Source organism: Glandiceps talaboti, chromosome 19, assembly GCF_964340395.1.
Source record: "Glandiceps talaboti chromosome 19, keGlaTala1.1, whole genome shotgun sequence".
NCBI lineage: Eukaryota > Metazoa > Hemichordata > Enteropneusta > Spengelidae > Glandiceps > Glandiceps talaboti.
This window is the reverse complement of record NC_135567.1, coordinates 10029912-10037996: the sequence shown is the minus strand read 5'-3', so window position 1 is coordinate 10037996 and position 8085 is coordinate 10029912.

The following is an 8085-nucleotide window of genomic DNA, read 5'->3' as shown; positions in this document are numbered from 1 at the left end:
TTGATTAATTGATTGATTGATTGATTGATTGATTGATTGATTGATTGATTGATTGATTGATTGATTGATTGATTGGTTTATTGATTGATTGATTGATTGATTGAAAGAGATAACTTGCTTATTTACTTCTCTGCTTAAAGCAAGAGTTATCTGGATCAGATTTATCAATTTCCAAGCCTCTATTTCAGAGAGAGGTGATGTTTCAGAGAGACTTTGCTCACAGAGTCGGTAGAAATAATTTATATGTGTTCAAAAATATTAAGGTGGAATTATCCATAAAGTTGTATTCCCCTCAAAAATACATAAATATTTTTTTTAACTTGTAGTGATAGATACCTAATTTTGCATGTGTAGATTAAAACAGAGTAATAGCAAGTGCCAGGCAAGCAAAGTCTTGCAACCGAGTGTAATGATTAATGTATGCGTGAAGCTGGAACTGTAACATTGTCACGTGACTCTTAGGGACCGCCATATTGAATTGTATGGTCTAGGCCATATTTGGATTAGATCAAAATAAAATGACATTTTATTTTTTTTTCATCTGATTTTTAAATCGTGATGCTGTTGAGGATTCAGAAACAAAACAAAAAGTAAAAAAATTAAATATCAGAAACATGATAAATGACAAATTAGCCATTTAATGCAATGAGGTCATTATGTAGGATTTTACCATAGAGGGCAGGTTTTATGTGATCAGTACCACAGGGGTCAGCGAGCATGTAATTGACTGATCGATCAATTTTCCACATACCGGTATTTTGTATCTTCTAATATTGTATAACGCTCATATAACAAATAATGCTGTATACATGTAGCTGTTTGTACCTCAAATTCTAATTCTGTATCACTAGTTTAGTTGAGGGGATCATACATAATGTTGTTAGTGTCTTGTTGTTTGTTATCGTCCGGTTCCAACAGGGTTTTACAGTTTTACTTGTACATGTAGTTCACCCATGAAGTAATGTTGGAATCTCTACACTCATATTAAACAATGAGAAGTCACATTGGACACAGTGCTCAAGTTGTATGTTATTTTCACATTTTGAATTTCTAGATGTTTCTGATATCTATACGTTTACCACATACAGTCAGTATTTAATGAAAAATAAAGATAATTTTATGTCATAGCAATTATTTGTTGTTGTATATTTGTATGCTAAGGCACAACCAATTGATACTGAGTAATGGAATGATACGGAACTCACAAAGTCTTGTGTTTCACCTTCAAAATACAGAAATAATATCAAGAAAGCTATGATTGTTGTGTATCAAAGGCCATTTTGAATATTTAATAAGGCCATGAGACATAAATTTGCATATTTTTGGAATCAGTGTTTCATTTTGATTTTAAAAATATATGGTTATACCAGGTCATACTTTGTCAGTTTGGACACATGTAATCTTGTAATACGATACTTTCACTGTTTGCATGTCATACAGATATATCAAATTACCATATGTTTACCATATACATTAAAACTAAAAACCAAGACTTTGTGTCCAAATATTGACATATTAGATAATATTTGCAGTCATTCCACAGGTTTTTGACAATGAACACTAACGTTTATGAAAAATAAAAAAAAATTAAGTTTACCAATACAAATTGAAAAATGTGTGAAAAATTCAATAACTTTCTTGTGGTGGTGGCCATTTTGAATATTGAATGAGGTGATGTCATCAAAATGTGCATATTTTTGGGATCACTGTCATATGTTGATTCCAAAAATATGTGGTAATACCTGGTGAAACTTGGTCAGTTTTGACTCATGCACTCCTGTATTATGACACTTTCACTTTTTGAATCTCATGCTAATGTATCAAATTACCATATGTTTACCATGTACATGATGATGAAAAAAAAATGTTAAGCCAAAATATTTTCATATATAATATTTGCAGACCATTTCACAGGTTTATGACATTGAACAAAAAGTGCAATAAAAGATGAAGATTTTTTAGGTTCACCAATACAAATTGAAAAATGTGTGAAAAATTCAATAACTTTACTGTAGTGGCGGCCATATTGAATATTTAATGAGGTCACATGATCAAAATGTGCCTATATTTTGGAATCATTGATATACACTGATTCCAAAATATATGGTTATACATGTATATGGTCAAACATGGTCAGTTTGGATTCAAACAATCCTGTAATATGATACCTTCACTCTCTGAATCCCATGCAAAAGTACCAAGTTACCATATGTTCCCCAGATACTTTATGCGCAGAAAATCAAAATTCTAAATCTTTACATATTTTGTAATGTTTCGATGTTATTTCATATAGGACAGGCACACCACTACCTTTCAAGACTGGTGGTCCTGTAAGTATTTTGAATCTTTGATTTTCATACATGTACTTAAACACAATCGTTACGTTTTGCCAGCCATGCTTCTTTTTTGTGCTGTTTGGTGACAGTTTAAAATTCAATGTATGAAATATCAAAATGATCCATGTCAAAAGCACAGTGTAATAATTATAAATATCTATTGTAGAATGTTAAATCTATAAACGGTTTGGGGCTCTAGTTTTAGTAAATTGTTTGTTACATACTATTCAGCCTTATCAGTTTCAGTTGACATTTATGATTTATTTTTTTCATTTTTTAATCTCCTCGCTGCAGTTTTGTGAAACAAAATCTCTCTGTGTGTCTCCCCCTCTCTCTCTCTCTCTCTCTCTCTCTCTCTCTCTCTCTCTCTCTCTCTCTCTCTCTCTCTCTCTCTCTCTCTCTCTCTCTCTCTCTCTCTCTCATATATTTGCATAGCTAATACATGTACAATATGTGAGTCGTCCTCGTAAGGACAGTGCAGAGGCATGTCTCAAAACAAGAAAAAATCGGCGTCAAGTCAAGAAGCTCGGACAACAACTGAGTGGTACAGGGCCTGGAGTGCACGAGCAGCTAGCTCATGAAATGAAAACTCTTTTAACGAATAAAGAGAGAGCTGCTGTTCTCAGCAATCTAGGCATTGTACCAAACATAAAGGAGGGAGATGGGGTAAGCTTGAAAGTAGATATGCAACTGACTTGGTACCAGTTCCGAAAACTGTATGTATAGAACTGTTTTTATATCTCATGTATTGTATTGTATTGTATTGTATTGTACTGAATTAATTCTAACTTAGTTTCATTTTAGAGGTAAAAACCCTATTCATATCATAAAATACACTCATGTAAAATATTTGTTCTTTAATATTACAGATGGATGAGGAGATGGAAGCATAGTTTGAGTTCTGAGGCTGCAGATATAAGACAATTAAATTCATTAGTACTGTCTGTTTATACAGAGAACCTCCTTTTCGTTTTCAACATCAAGACAAAACAAGGAAAATAAAAACCTGAAATCAGACTAGCTCAACTTGTCAGCTGTAATTTGATGGATGTTGTTGAAGAACATGTGTCTGAAAATAACAAGTATGTATCATTGCTACTAGAATATTCACATAATTTTCATTTTCAAAGACCTGTTGGTAAAAACACACATTTTCCTTTAATTCTTTTTGGTTTCATTTCAGACTCCAGCGACTCACATGGCACAACAACAGCATTTCTCATAATACTCTCCAAATCAAAATTGGTGGGGACAAGGGGGTGGCTCTATGAAATTTACATTTCAAATATGTAACTTGGAGTATCCCAATGCAAGACAAAACACTGCTGTGTGGTTGGTCTTTTCAGCCAATGACAACTATCAAAACCTGAAGCTAGCATTTGACACAAGTCACAGCTATATTGACACTTTAGATGGCTTTGAGTGGAAGTAAGTAATACATGCTGCTGGTTCAATGATGTATTTTAAAACCTCTTTTATAGACTAGTACTCCCATCGCCTGTTCTACACTGTAACACAGTGCAAGCAGATCATATTTTAACAAATTGTATTATGTATTACAATGCACTTGAGGGTTTGTGATGCAACCAACAAGTCTGCTCCGGGGGGGGGGGGGGTACCACTGGCCAGGTCCGGTAGGGGTGTGTGGCCAATGCTGTCGACCCCAGACCCCATTTTAGACAAATTCTGACCCAAAACCAATACCCCGTTTTAGACCGTTCAACTTTTTAGAAGACCCCATTTTAGACCAATGTTGGGCGCATGATTGAACGATGGTTGCAATGTTGCGCATGCGCAGTTAACGTAACAATACATCATGGGGCGATATCTAATACCAAGCATTTCAGGGGGTGTGCATGCTACCTCAACCAGTGAATTAGTGGGAGTAAATTCTCGAACTCGTCAAGAATTTTTTAAGTAGCTCCTTCCAGGACCCCATTTTAGACCAAACAAAATTAAAAAATTTTGAAATGTGGACCCCATTTTAGACTCATTAGCTCTCAAAAGACAGTACCCATTTCAGACCAAAGAGCGAAAAACCCTACCCCAAATGAAATGGTGCCACATATACGTATACACGTACCCAATAGGTGGAAGTACCCCCCCCCCCCCTTTCCGGGTCAGCTCCTAACAATGTTTGTTTTAGCATTGGTTAGTAATAACAAGTGCAATAGCGATAAACACATTACATAACACAATGTTCAAACACACTAGTTATCTCACAGGTTACTCCAATACACTACAACCTGATGGTAAAACAAAATATATGTTAGTTACCTAAAAAATTCTGATTGCTTTTATACCCATAATATTGAGAATATAATTGCATTATGTTGTTTCTCTCCAGAGAGCTCAGAATACAAGTAATAATGTGTGTTGATTATGAATTTCAAACCAAACTGTATGGCCTGTCAGGAGCTGCTGGTAGGTGCACATTTCTTACACATTATCAACCAACTTTAAACTCACAGACTTGCAACATATGACAGTGTTGATTACATTAGACCTGAAGACCTTTCAGATTTTTTTTTCAAATTCCCAAATGAATGTACTCACTGTCAGCAATAATATGATAAAGAGATTAAATAACCTTTAAATTACTACAATGATTAGTCATTGAGAATAATTGCTACAGCAACTGTAAAAAAAATAATCACACTTGCTACTATAGCATCAATAGTAACACAAATTGTTATTCTGAAAATTTCACTCCTTCTTTTAAAGGAAAACACTTCTGTCTATGGTGCCCCAGGGATAGAGAAAAGTCCAAACAACCATTAAAGGAGACAGGGTCAGCAACGAGCATGCACACTGGATAACATATTGGAAAACCATGAGAAATTCACCAAGGTTAAATATGTATCAAGTATACTCATCAGTATCCCACTTGATCAGGTAATAACTGTTCTGAAATCAAGTAAAACATATTGAAACATTAAAGGGGCCCCTAATTTAATAGCAATCTTTATGGGGAATAACATTTTATGTACATTTGTTTATTTTTTTCCAGGTGCGTCCTCCCGCTCTATATCTCATCCTTGGCATCTTTCTGAAGCTTTTCAACTTGCTGGAGAGCTACTATGTGCCACTGGATGTCCAAATGTATGTACTACTACATAAGGATATTCTCAGTGGGACCAGTAACTCTACACCAGGTGAAAGTCAGCCTGCTAATTTCAACACCTACAACGTACCTGGCTATGGCAGTTGAAATAGCGAACCTGAAAGATGCCATCACTGAGAAGATAGGGTTCGAAGGTGAGCTAGAACAAAAACTGCTAGCAATACTATTAGATGATGAGGCTAATAGTACTTTAATAGAGACTCAAACCTATCACAAGGAACTGCTGTCATCTAAAGACAAAAACAGAAAGGAACTTCAATCATTAGTGAGTAGACTAATAACATCTCTAAACCCTATGTGAAATCTAGTAACATATTTCTTGGAGTACAATAGCAAAAGCATTCAAAGAACAAATAAGTTTTACTTCCACAGTTATATATTACCACACTATCTACAATAAAGATTACTTTATTTTCTTTGCTTCTCATTACTCACTTACAGCAAGCAAAAGTATCAACTATACAAAAGGATATTCCTGCTGAGGCTGGATATATCATCCGAACACTTGATGTTGCCTGCAAAGTTTACATGTAAAGAGGCAGGCTTACAACTTACAGAGTTTTGTTGGCAATCATGTTGACATATATTTGAAGGTACATGTATATACATTTGTATCTTTGCTATCAGGTTAATCATAATATAGTAATCAGATCCTCTCTGAACTTCATTTTTGCCTGGTTAAAAATACAGGTCATAACATTTATCACCAAACTACACATATATTGAGTAGTTGTGCATATTAGCCTTCAACATTATATATACATACATACTGTGTCTCTCACCATTCCAAACCAATACTTTCTTTTTCCTTTCAGCTAAAGAACATTCACAAAATGTGTAAAAGTATTGTTGACGAAGTTGAAAGTAGATGCCCTAGTCTACTTGGTGAGGCGGAGGTGATAAGGGACTTGTTTGAACCGCAGCTGGTGAAAAGTTCAGCATGTGTCACCAACTGTACAATCAATCAAGTCCCTTATCCAAAGAAGATCTGAACATGTTTGGTATGTTGATATGCTCTGGTTGTGAGTTTTTAAACATATTTGAAAAATGATACACAGACATAAATGTACAAAGTTTGGTATATCTATGTCATACACGGTATTTTTCGTAAAGTATGTTTGTATTACCAACTTTCATTTTTTTATCATTAGCTGTGAAGTTTATGACATTTTTATCTGGTAACTACATATGAATTAAATTGAAAGCTTAGTATACCACAATATTAAAACAGTTAATTAAAACTCAACACAAAACTTATTTGGTAAGGGAAAAAGTATAGCAATTTTAATGTTCAATTCTTTGATAAATAAAATACAGGAATTAAAAATATATGTACAGTATGATGGCATTTACCTCAGATGTTAACAAGTAATGTGAAAATGTTCATATCGACATATGTGTTTTTAATTTTCAGATAACAATGTCAAATTGTTTTTTTCTTACTTCCGAGCTAAATTTCCTGGTCAAAGTGTCACCCCAAAACTCCTCATCCTCGAAACCGTGTGCTGTCATAGATGACAAGCAGTGGTGTTGGATGTTGGTTGCAGGGTGAACAGGCCTGAGGGTCTTGAAGCTGTGAACTCACAGTTCAATCGGTTGGAGGCAGCTTATAACAGCATACCTGATGACCTTGACAAAATAAAGCAAATTATAAAAATGCATCACCTGTCAGTCCATCCTACCAAGGCAGTTGACAAGCCTAAAATAAAGAAACGAAAAACAGAGGAATGACTGACGTAATATGTATAATTGAAGAAGTGTTTATGGACAGTCAATAAATAAATAAATAAATAAATACATAAATAAATAAATAAATAAATAAATAAATAAATAAATAAATATAATATATTGCATACATGTATATCAGGTATGAACAAATCCACTGGTTAGGGGTATAGGGCATTGTTCAATTGAATAGGAAATTGATGTGACCGTGCTGTTTGAATACCAAGGTGAACTATGACAGTTGAATGCTGACTGGTGGTGGTGCGTATTTGACTGCTGGATGGTGGTGCGTGAATACACAGCTGGGTAGCAACACGGCCGGACAATAACAATCTTTTGATCTTTGTAGGAAAACAACTGAACAACTTGACACAAAATGAACAGCCCAATTCGGGGTTACAGATCGTCAGCGAAACATGTTTTCTAGCACTGATATGATAATTCCAAAGCCTCGACGATTGGCGAATTTAAATTTAATTTGGTGTTTTCTAAGCCTTTAAATACACACATACGACGTAAACATGAACCTTTGAACGTACCTAGTAGTACTATGTAGTAGGTAGTACCTTGGTTGAAACATGCAGTGATTCACGGCAACGTAACTTACCTTGTTTAGGCCGGCCTTGGTGGTATTTTTCCACTGCTAAACAACTGTAGCTTATTTTTGAGGACACAAAAAAGTGGAAATGACTAATAAAGACAGCTAATTACATAAAAAATGATACGTTTTATCGATCAGTTTTCCTCACATTTCGTACTGAGACATGCGGGCCGCCATGTTTATTACCCATAAAACCTTTCGCACAACGAGAGAATTCCTCGCGCATGCGCGCATGCACAAACTTAATTTCCATTAGCAAACAGATGGATGAACAGATTCAAAAATGCCTAGCAACAAGA